General features: G+C 43.9%; 1 long non-coding RNA gene across 1 annotated transcript in view; it reads right to left on the bottom strand.

Moving 5' to 3' along the window:
• LOC139764663 (uncharacterized) overlaps window positions 1–13,018 on the bottom strand; it is a 146,278-nt gene that overhangs the window by 62,437 nt on the left and 70,823 nt on the right. The gene's annotated exons all lie outside the window — the stretch shown is intronic.

Here is a 13,018-nt window from a genome sequence, read left to right as displayed (position 1 = left end):
TGTCCAAACCATTTCAACACACCTTCTGCTCTCTCAACCACACTCTTTTTATTACCACACACCTCTCTTACCCTTTCATTACTTACTTGATCAAACCACCTCACACCACATATTGTCCTCAAACATTTAATGTCCAACACATCCACCCTCCTCTGTACAGCCCTATCTACAGACCATGTCCCGAATCCACATAATATTGTTGGGACTACTGCTCTTTCAAACATGCCAATTTTTGCTCTCCCAGTTAACGTTTTCTCTTTCCACATATTCTTTAGCCCTGCCAGAACCTTCGCCTCCTCCCCCATCCTATGACTCACTTCCGCTTCCATGGGTCCACTTGCTGCCACGCCCACTCCCTGATATCTAAAACACTTCACTTCCTCCAATTTTTCTCTATTTAAACACACACACCAACTAACCTGTCCCTCAACCCTACTGAACCAAATAACCTTAATTTTATTCACATTTACACTCAACTTTTTCCTTTCTCGAATCTGCCACCAGTGCTGTATCATCAGCAAACAACTGACTCACTTCCCAGGCCCTCTCAACCCCACAGACAACATACTCGCCCCTGTCTCCAAGACTCTCGCATTAACCTCCCTCATCACCCCATCTATAAACAAATTGACCAACCATAGTGACATCACACACACCTGCCGCAGTCCAACCTTCACTTAGAACAATTCACTCCTCTCTTCCTACTCTTACATAAGCCTTACACTGTTGATAAAAACTTCTCACTCCTTCTAAAAGCTATCCTCCCATACCGTATATTTAAGTACTTCCACAAAGCATCTCTATCAACGCTATCATAAGCCATCTCCAGATCCATAAAGCCACATTTAAATCCATCTGTTTTCCTAAGTATTTCTCACACACATTCTTTAAAGCAAACATTTGATCCACACATCCTCAACCACTTCTGAAACCACACTAATCTGATGCTCTGTACATGCCTTCACCCTCTCAATCAATACCTTCCCGTACAACTTATTAGGTATACTCAACAAACGTATGCTTCTGTAGTCTGAACACTCATATTTATCCCCCTTGCCTTGGTACAATGAGTGTATATGCATTCTGCTAATCCTCAGGCACTTTATCATGATCCATACATACATTGAATATCCTTACCTACCAATTAACAACATAGTCTCCCCGTCTTAATAAATGCATCAGCAGTACCATCCACTCAGCCGCCTTGTCGCATTTTATCTCACGCAAGGCTTTCACCACCTCTTCTCTCTTCACCAAACCAATCTCCATGATTCTCTTACTTCGCAAATCACCCCGACCAAAATATTCCACATCTGCCACTCTATCATAAAAAACATTCAAGTATCCTTCCAAATACTCATTCCGTCTCCTCACTTCGGTCAAAGGTGTGTGAAGGCACCATGTGCGTTTAATCTCTTGTTGGACAGGGTGGTGAGTGAGGTACTTTAGTAGGACGGTCTTTCAGCGCGGTAGTCTACAGAGTGTTGGGGACGGGTGGACATGGGTGGTGAGTAAACTGCTGTTTGCAGATGGCGACTCTGGTAACAAACATTAAAGAGAATCTCCAGAGGAAAAGGGAGAGAGTTGAGAGGCCATGTGAACAATAGTAAGGGAATGAAGCGCAGGGAGGAAGGCTGAATGTGGATGACCCAAGGGAGTGGAGGTGCCACTTTAGTTACCTAGGTGTGAACGTGGCGGATGAAACCGTGGGTGCTGAAGCAGTCATGGCGTGGCAGACGGGGCCAAGGACCTGAGTGCTTTACGAAGCGTATGGAGAGAAAGGTCAGCGTGTTTAAAGGCAAAGACGGGTATGTTTGAAGGTATGATGGTCCCAACAGTACTATACAGATGTGCCCTCTTATACGGTTTGTTGTTGAATTACGTGGCTAATTCCTTGACAATAAACTCAAACTAATGAAATATATCACTTTCCACTATGTTGATACATCAATATATACGTTTGATGTCAGTGAGCACAGGACGACTGTAGGGATTTGTATAATTTTCAGATTACTGCCAGCCACATCACTGATGTGGTAGGCAAAGTCGGTGGGCACAAATACGAAGTGTCATCGCCAGCGTATATCAGCGCTTCATTCGAGAATGGGGAGCCGGTTAGGGGGACCGAGGTCGACCAGATAAAAGCCGAGGTCATGCAATTGTCGTTAAGCACGGTGCTATAAGAAAGAAACAGGTGTCGGGATGTCGCGAACCCCACCCCATATCATTAACCGCACACAACGTCTACAAAGTACGTGTACCGTGTGAGCAGGACGATTTTTGGCAGGGAGTGTATCAGGAAAGATATTCTATCGTGTATCAGGAAAGATATTTTATCATTCTACAAGAGAAAGGGGCTCCCCTACCTTACATGCACTCGAGAAGGTGAAGGAAAAATCCAGTGAACTTTAAACACTGGGGGAAGTTGTTTGGACACTTGGGATTGAATGAGGAAATGTCAAGAGGAAGATTACTGTCAATGGAGTGCTGGCGAAGAACAAGTACCTCAGGTTAATATGTAAACCTAAGCCTATTGTGTAGTCCAGCCAAGAGACGGCCAGATGTGTTCTTGGATGAATGTGTAGAACAATGCTGGAACGTGGGCTCACGGTCAAGTTGGAACCCATAACAAATGCCAGGCATTAAAGGTTTCTCGTGTCGTAATTCTACGTGTTTAGGTGGGCAGAGCTTCATCCCGGGGGCATTACTCAGTGCTAAACTCTAAAAATGTCAACGTAGGTGACTATCATAACTGTTTGGACCGTCAAATATTTGAAATGTAGTTCAAAGAAGAACTCTCACTTAATACTGAAGGCAGGTCTTTCAAAACAACGGATAATGCCGCATATCACCGTAAAAGTCAAAGCAAATTTCCAAAAAGAAGTAACAGGAAAGCTTATGTGACAGAATGGTCGTCCTCAAATACACACGATCTAACCCTGACGAACTGCTACAAATAGCTAAAGTGCCATAGAGAAAAACAGACATAACACCCAGTGCGCTTGGCCATGAAATTCTATGATTACCCCTTTATTACTGCCAGTTTAACCCAGCTGAGCTCATATGGACACAAATTATTATGACAGACGTTAGGAAGAAAATAATACCCACTCAGATCAGTTTATGAAAACGGTAAAAAAACTGATTAGATACCCAATGGGGGAAATGAGTGAAGTGGACGGAAGAACGTAGGGTACTGAACACACCAAGAAAGGAATTACTGGAAGATGTGGCTAGAGAAAGTTTACTGAAATCATTTGTAATTAACAATCATGATGAGAGAAGTGATGACAATGATTTCATAGACTTGCACAAATGACACATTGTCTCTCTCACACCCCTGGCTTATGCCAGGGGTGTGTCTGTGCATATACATACGAAGGAGTGAACACAAGACATGTCCATACGTGGTTAAGAGACGGGACAAACGAGACAACACGAATGTTAAACTCTTTCCCCATGACATACAAACAGTAACCACAAGCACTCAAAGAATCACTCACGTCCACTAACCTAGTAAAGTAGGGTTTGTAGTACATCAGCCGTAATGATTTGTACTTGAATCATTCGTTACTCAATCCTGAATGTACTATCATCATAATTCATCAAAACATATATAAGTGTAAGTGACATAAATCCCAAGGAATTTAAGAGACAGCGAGATGAGGAGGGTGGACAGAGTCGAGCCATATCTGCGCCAGTGGCAGTGCGCCGAGAAGTCGACATAAATGTTACGTGGCGAAATTTACACCTACCTCCCCACAATCCCTATCTCCCAATTTCATTCCGGCAGTGTCCGCCAGTCATTATAGAGGCTTTCAATTTGTCCTATATGCCTACCGAAAGTGAAAAGAGTATTGTGAAAAGATGTATCAGGTGACTCAAAACTATATAATTCATTTATAGGTATGAAAATGACATTGAAGTAACACCCAGCTACTAGAACATGAGAGAATCAGTGGTGTAAAATATGTAACATCTAGAAAAATAAACCTTAAGCCAAACCTTAGGTAACAATGTAACTTAACCTGACCTAGTTCTAATGAAATTCAATCTGACCTAGTTATAATGCAACTTAACACAAGACTAACGAAACGTAAACTAACCGATTAACTCAACCCACAAGTTACGCAACATAACGTAACTTTAAAGTGACGTACTGTTCCGTAACCAAACGCATCCTTGGCGTAACGTTAGCTAAGATAACGTAGTTATAACCTAGCACTATGATTAAGCCAATTACGACACACTTACTTTACGTTGGGGTAACACAACACTGGAACTGCTTTGCCGAACTTGGTTTCCTGGATGTCAACAATGATACCAACTTCTCTAATAATCCACAAATATGTACGTAACTTTCGTTAACAGCTGTATCACTCAGTCACAATTTCCTATGTCTTTTAAATCACGCACCTACACTTGAAACGTCTTACTTTCGTTTTAAGAATAAGTACAAAGATGGCAACCTTCATGTGGACAAATGATCCTGCTTCGTTTTGCCCCTTCGTGTTCAGCACATCTAATATAATCAATGTTTTTGAAAGTCATTTCTAATCCGCACTAACACATTAGACACATGGTGGCTGGTAATGTCAAACTGTGACTCTTAGAGGAAGACAATACGTTTCCTTCTCAGAAAAGTTTACCAAATAGTTTAAGACTCCAAGACTCACAGACAACGCGAGACGCACGCTGAATCCAAACCCAGACAAGGAAACCTAATTCCTCCAGGTATACTGTATCATCACACCCAAACAAAGGAATACCTGATTCTGGGAATAACGTTTCCATTCTCCTTACAAGCGCTCACATGAGCCTCAATTCCCTTACGACAGGATTAAGTTCACACCATAGAATGCATAGCTTCGTCTCTAACAACGAAAACGAGATAAGAAGAGAACGAAAGGGAAATGCTGACAAACTACGGAAAATTAAATGCCGTATTTCTATATGAAAACGATTCAATAAAATTATTTCTACATATACACAAACTATACAGTTCTCACAGTGCCTGTATGTTGGGGATGTTAAAGGTGAGCAAGCGAGCATTTTATTAAACTAGCAAGGAATTTCTTACTGAAGTAATTAGGTACGACAACACCCCGAAATATTACCGAAATATGCTGCAGTCGAAATAGGACGAAATATACTAAAATAACACATTGTACGACGTCCACATTGCCAAAATCGTGTTACAGTGAGCTGGTAGAACCATTTTTGCTATAAATAGAAAAACATTCGTAGCCACCCTCGTGAGTCAGGGAGTGGGTCACCCTCGTGAGTCAGGGAGCGGGCCGCCCTCGTGAGCCAGGGAGTGGGCCCACCCTCGTGAGTCAGGGAGCGGGCCGCCCTCGTGAGTTAGGGAGCGGGCCACCCTCGTGAGTCAGGGAGTGGGTCGCCCTCGTGAGTCAGGGAGTGGGTCGCCCTCGTGAGTCAGGGAGTGGGCCACCCTCGTGAGTCAGGGAGCGGGCCACCCTCGTGAGTCAGGGAGTGGGTCGCCCTCGTGAGTCAGGGAGTGGGCCACCCTCGTGAGTCAGGGAGCGGGCCACCCTCGTGAGTCAGGGGGCGGGCCGCCCTCGTGAGTCAGGGAGCGGGCCACCCTCGTGAGTCAGGGAGCGGGCCACCCTCGTGAGTCAGGGGGCGGGCCGCCCTCGTGAGTCAGGGAGCGGGCCACACTCGTGAGTTAGGGAGTGGGCCGCCCTCGTGAGTCAGTGAGCGGGCCGCCCTCGTGAGTTAGGGAGCGCCCCGCCCTCGTGAGTCAGGGAGTGGGCCGCCCTCATGAGTCAGGGAGCGTCCCGCCCTCGTGAGTCAGGGAGCGCCCCGCCCTCGTGAGTCAGGGAGCGGGCCACCCCCGTGAGTCAGGGAGTGGGCCACCCTCGTGAGTCAGGGATCAGGCCGTCCTCGTGAGTCAGGGAGCGGGCCGCATTCGTGAGTCAGGGAGTGTGCTACCCTTATGTGAGTCAGGAAGCGGGCCGCCCTCGTGAGTCAGGGAGCGGGCCACCCTCGTGAGTCAGGGAGCGGGCAACCCTCGTGAAACAGGGAGTGGGTCGCCCTCGTGAGTTAGGGAGCGGGTCATCCTCGTGAGTCAGGGAGTGGGTCGCCCTCGTGAGTCAGGGAGCGGGCCGCCCTCGTGAGTCAGGAAGCGGGCCGCCCTCGTGAGTCAGGGAGCGGGCCACCCTCGTGAGTCAGGGAGCGGGCCGCCCTCGTAAGTCAGGGAGTGGGTTGCCCTCGTGAGTCAGGGAGTGGGTTGCCCTCGTGAGTCAGGGAGTGGGTCGCCCTCGTGAGTCAGGGAGCGGGCCGCCCTGATGTGAGTCACAATAAAACATCAGAGGTATGTGTGGCTAGGCTACCAGATACTGGAGACATACTGCCTGCCCTAACTGGTAATAAGAAGATACAATTTATTTACCAATGATGTGGAAATAAAATATCAACATGTTGTTGTCAACATTAACCCCATGATCCTGAGTACAGCAGTGGGCTGCCCAGTGAGAAATAAATGCCATTTAGCGCCGTTTACAAAACCTGAACTTATTCATCTTCGAAAGGTTGCTACCAGATACAAACTTAAAAAATCAACAGACCAACAACCATTATCTTAGCAGCTAAAATGGCTTGGTAGTTTTTTTTTTTTTCTATACAGGCTGTAAATATGCAGAGTTGGAGGTGGTAGCACATTTAACATGAACATTTTCCTTAAAGTGACATAATTTGTTGCTTCGTAAGTATATGAAGGTCACCACAAATGTCGTCTGTTTGGTACTTCAGTCTGGAGAAGACCCCCATGGTCTGTTCATGGTTGCTCCAGTGGGTAACAAATTATAACCGTTTCTATCAATCTCATTAAACTGAGGAATTCCATCGATCTAAGCCGATCGTGTGCACCTTCCCTCACGAGGAACCATCTGTCATCGTCGCACCAACACTCACTGTCATACATGTGATAAAAGGTGGGTCCACATCACACTCCATGACTGTCAACAGGGGTCCATGGGTCCGCCGATCACATAAACAAGAAAGCAATTTGGTTGGTTATCATAAACTATGTTCTCGTAAATTCTGATAATTTCGGAAGACACGCAGTTCGCCCTATAAACTTTCCCAGGGAAATGTCAAAACTTGACCCCATTGCCGAGCGCCGCAATGCTGGTTCACTTTCCCTCTTATAGGTATTACTTTGGTTTTTGCTCCCGAGAGCTGGCTGCTTGTATGCCCCCACCACTAGTCAGACCACACAATACTAGACAAGCTTCTGCGTCATATGATTATAGTGTGGCCGTTGGCAACTCAAGGGTGGGCTGTTTTGATAACTGTTTCTTTCCCTACACCTCGAAGCTTTGGAACTCTCTACCTTCTCATGTCTTTCCAAATAACTATAACTGGCCACACATTCTAAAAGTTTTACTCTTCATCCAAAATTCGTAAACACTTTCCCTTGTCTTTTCTTTTTCCCTTTCATAATTCTCTCTATATTTTCAATTAAGGTCCGGCCTTGAAGTGGACGTTTGTCCTTGACAGGAGCCTCCACAGTAAACAAATAAAAAAAAACTGCCTTTCTTTGTCTGGGAAAAAAGATCAAGTATAAAAAAAAAAGAGTCAAATATAAGGTTTCAGATGTCTTGTACTTCTATTCTTATTGCAACTTTCCCCGTAGTCAAAAACACGATAACTTGGGCAAGATTCGTTCAATCTGGAAGGTAAACAATGAAGTCAAATGTTTACAGAGTTCTGACCCTGTGTGGGGCTGATCTCATCAGCATTAATTCGATCTCTAAATTGAGTGGAATACATAAATCATAAAAAGTGGAATACATAAATCATAAAGGAAAATAGATATTTCTAGAGTCTACAAGGCAAGCTTACTTGTAGCATTACAGCTTCATTCGCTTTGCATATCGAAAATGAATTGAATAAAGTTCTATATAATCCGAGCAAGCACCAGGAGAATGTATTTTGTCAGCCCTACAGAAGATGGTCACTTTTCCCTTGCGCGCGCAGGGGGATGACATCAGAAACAAATGCACTAATTACACTCGTCTGTTCATTTTCAGTATTCTAGCCTCACAGTTTCACTCTACTTCAAAGCCCTCTCACTTTAGGAAACCTTAAAACTGATGGAGTCAACAGAGGTTCTACACCTAATACACCACACTCTATATATCAACTTTACTCATTGCAAAGGCTCCATTAGTGACAATTTTAATCAAACCTATTATACAAAAAAGTATGCGTCCGTATTCGGAAATTTTACTCCTGTTTCTACCAGTAAAACGTCTTCTAGTCAAAAAAAACAAAAAAAACAAAAACATATTTGCCAAAGATCTCTTAGGTGGTAAATTGCCTTCAGCAAGTATCGCTCTTAAAACATTTTCTATAATCCTTTCATATAAGCTTCAAAGAAAACGAATGTGTGCAAAACTTTTACCAGTAACTACGTTATATAACCAAGACCTGCAATAACGTAGTATAAAATAGTTGTTACCATTCTATGATATTTGTAAGGTACAGCATATGGCTTTTGATTATACTAAATTTGATGTATGACCCTTTAACCTAAAGGGAATTGATATCATTGCACTAGCCTATTAATTACAGCCTAATTAGCTGCATGGGATATTAACAACGATTGCAGTATAGTACAACGTATTAATCTGAAGCCAAAGACGCTGAGGACACGCAAATATCATACGAAGCTAGTGTTATAAAACCTAGTAATGAGGGTAAAGGTCATAATGGTTTTGGTCAATAAGAGATTTCCAGAACACCATGACATTTCTCAGATAAATATATGAATACGTAACAAATACCGACACTGCGACCATGAAGCGAAGCTTTTTTTTTTTTTCCTTTTTTGTACCAGCGGCAGGAATGTCAACCCTGACTCCCTGGAATCTCCAGAGGTATATACTGACAACTGACATTCTGCCGCTGTGAGCCCTGGCAACACACCAGACTCCCCTGGTGGCACGAAACGACAACAAACCGCACTCCAGCGATGTGGCCACAAAAGACGTAAACACAGAATACATTATACTTAAGCTCTTTATACTTCCAAAACGGTATGATAATAATTCTTTCTTTAGGAAGCTATTTTCCACGGTGTACAAGACGACCATTTCCCATTAATTTTCATTCGATGTATATTAATATTTTCATACTTAATCGTCGTTTTCCGTATTAGCGAGGTAGCCCCAAAAACAAATAAAGCCACATCCGCTCATCTATTCTCCAGCAGTCATGTGCAATACACCAAAACCACAACTCCCTGTCCACAACCAAGCCCCACAGACCTGTCCATTTTTTTTTTTTTTTTTTTTTTTTTTATACTTTGTCGCTGTCTCCCGCGTTTGCGAGGTAGCGCAAGGAAACATATGGTTTACATAAATGCTTGCCACTTCCCGCGTGAGTGAGGTAGCAACGAGAACAAATGAATGAGCCTTAGAGGGATAATTCCTCACTTGGCGCCTTGCTCTGTTCATTCGTTCACATCCATTCTCTAGCTCTCATGGGTGATACACTTGAAACTACAGATCCCCATCCACTACCACAACGCACAAAACTTTACATGTTTTCTCCTGACCGCTTCATATGCTTTGGTTACCACATTGCTCCAATTCCTTCTATCCCATGCACGCCTTACACTCTCCTGCATGTTCAATAAAAATAATGAAACCTTTTCCGCTCCAACTCACCATCTCCAGATTGGTCTCCCACTTTTTCCTTCTCTTTATCATCACTGTCAAATAATCATCAAAGCCCAGAACACCGTTAGTTAAATCCTTATCAAATCCGTCATACATACGGTTAGATCTCATATCATGACGAGATCAGCGTATTAACTAGGCTGTCAACATGTTTAAGGTACTGTAGCTGCCTTTCTTCAGGATCAAGTGCTGTTTACATTTGCATCACATCAAATGCTGGAGACATTTGTCCATATTAATCGGGTATATCTATCGAATTTGAGGCACTGAGTATTTCTTTGGTACACGAACTCTGGCTCACTTCATTATCTACATTTATCTAAAGTCCAATTCCATTTTCCAACCTATTCAGTAACCCTTGTTATCTGATCATCACTAAAAACTTTACGGTACGCCATTTTCCTCTCCCCTCGGTTGTTGGGTAACAATCTACCGTGGGGATCTAGGTCGATGGATCAGTGCTGGTACGCCAGCCAGTCATCCCCTCCTACACCACATAGACGTGTGGGGACACACAGCTCAGGAAAAAGATCTTAGTCTGAGACAATATCAAGCCGCGCATGAAAACAACTCACGTCTGTCCAAACGGAAAGCGAAGAAATGTGTTTATGTCGGACTATGACGTACGATCACGCATCGTTTCTATGATTACCATGAACGCATTTAGTCTCTGTCCATGAAGAAAAACAAAATAAATATCAAGAACTTACGTGAACACGTCTCTATGACACTAGATGCATACACCATACTTGTGATGAATTCATTTCTGAAGAGGTGGAGTGTACAGATACACGACCATCAAGCATCGCCCGGCACCCGACAGTAAACATCTTACGTGGCATCAAATCCTAGCTAACGCTGGGGACCTAGCAGGTTCTACACCACCCATAGTAGTCATGTTTTACCTTCAAGACTACAAGAAAAGTAAGTATGTCACACTTATAATACCTCTTAAGTATCCCTCCCCCCCAAGTAACTATATATCTATACATACACACACACACACATTCATTTAATATATATCTATCCATCATACTTGGTCGCCGTTTCCCGCGTCAGCGAGGCAGCGTTAAGAAACGGGAAGGACTCATCCATCACATACACACATATACATACACGGACATACGTGTACATATACATACATATAAACATATAAGTATATACATACATATAAATATATATATATTTTTTTTTTTTGCTTTGTCGCTGTCTCCCGCGTTTGCGAGGTAGCGCAAGGAAACAGATGAAAGAAATGGCCCAACCCACCCCCATACACATGTATATACATATGTCCACACACGCAAATATACATACCTACACAGCTTTCCATGGTTTACCCCAGACGCTTCACATGCCCTGATTCAATCCACTGACAGCACGTTAACCCCGGTATACCACATCGATCCAATTCACTCTATTCCTTGCCCTCCTTTCACCCTCCTGCATGTTCAGGCACCGATCACACAAAATCTTTTTCACTCCATCTTTCCACCTCCAATTTGGTCTCCCACTTCTCGTTCCCTCCACCTCCGACACATATATCCTCTTGGTCAATCTTTCCTCTCATTCTATCCATGTGCCCAAACCATTTCAAAACACCCTCTTCTGCTCTCTCAACCACGCTCTCTTTATTTCCACACATCTCTCTTACCCTTACGTTACTTACTCGATCAAACCACCTCACACCACACATTGTCCTCAAACATCTCATTTCCAGCACATCCATCCTCCTGCGCACAACTCTATCCATAGCCCACGCCTCGCAACCATACAACATTGTTGGAACCACTATTCCTTCAAACATACCCATTTTTGCTTTCCGAGATAATGTTCTCGACTTCCACACATTCTTCAAGGCTCCCAGGATTTTCGCCCCCTCCCCCACCCTATGATTCACTTCCGCTTCCATGGTTCCATCCGCTGCCAGATCCACTCCCAGATATCTAAAACACTTTACTTCCTCCAGTTTTTCTCCATTCAAACTTACCTCCCAATTGACTTGACCCTCAACCCTACTGTACCTAATAACCTTGCTCTTATTCACATTTACTCTTAACTTTCTTCTTTCACACACTTTACCAAACTCAGTCACCAGCTTCTGCAGTTTCTCACATGAATCAGCCACCAGCGCTCTATCATCAGCGAACAACAACTGACTCACTTCCCAAGCTCTCTCATCCCCAACAGGCTTCATACTTGCCCCTCTTTCCAAAACTCTTGCATTCACCTCCCTAACAACCCCATCCATAAATATATATACAAGTACATATTCATAATTGATCGCCCTCATCCATACCGGCGCCACCCCGCCCCACAGGAAATAACATCGCCACTCCCTGCGTCAGCGAGGTAGCGCCAGGAAACAGACGAAAAAAGTCCACATCCGCTCACAACCATTCTTTAGCTGTTATGTGTAAAGCACCAAAACCACAACTTTCCATGATTACCCCGGACGTTTCACATGCCCTGGTTCAATCCACTGACAGCACGTCGACCCCAGTATACCACATCGTTTCAATTCACACTATTCCGTGCATGCAATTCATCCTCCTGCAGGTTCAAGTCCCGATCGCTCAAAATCTTTTTCGCTCCATCCTTCCACCGCTTTCTCTTATACATATCCCAGTCATTTACACTCCTTCCTTGTAAGTACCATTCAAACGCCTCTCTTTTCTCTTTCACTAGTAACTGCTAACATTTCTCGCGGGCTATAAGCCTGCAAGAAGTAAGGCCATGTGGGGGGTTAAGTTGAGTCAGGGCTTTGGAGTGGGCTAAGTAGGTTAGGTTACGTTAGGGCTGTGATTAGGTTAGGTTACACCTGATTAGGGCTGCGGGCTGGGCTAAGTAGGTTAAGTTACGTTCGATTATGTTATAGCGGTGTGGTTTGGTTGGACTACATTTGATTAGGGCTGCGGGCTGGGCTATGTAGGTTATCCAGGGTCACCGGCATTGAATAGCCTCACTTATCACAAAAGCGGCACCAACATGTGTGTGCGTGTGTGGTCGTGATGTAGTATACATGACACAACCCGATAAGGTTAGCTTCGTATTTTCATAACCTACAAAAGGACACATATTTTAGCATGCATACACTATCATCAAGTCTACTTCGAATGCAAATACCAAGCACGAACGGTCACACACATATCGACAGATGGAGCACCTTACTGCAATATATATACATATATAAGAGTAAAGATGGTATGTTTGATGGCAAAATGGGCCTTCAACAAAAATGTACAGCGTGGATGAGTTGGAAATGAAATGTTTAAGGACACTATGTTGCGTAAAGGGGTAATGATCGAATCAGA

The sequence above is a fragment of the Panulirus ornatus genome, chromosome 50, assembly GCF_036320965.1.
Source record: "Panulirus ornatus isolate Po-2019 chromosome 50, ASM3632096v1, whole genome shotgun sequence".
In the NCBI taxonomy this organism is placed as follows: Eukaryota; Metazoa; Arthropoda; class Malacostraca; order Decapoda; family Palinuridae; genus Panulirus; species Panulirus ornatus.
This window is presented reverse-complemented; position numbering and strand designations above follow the sequence as displayed.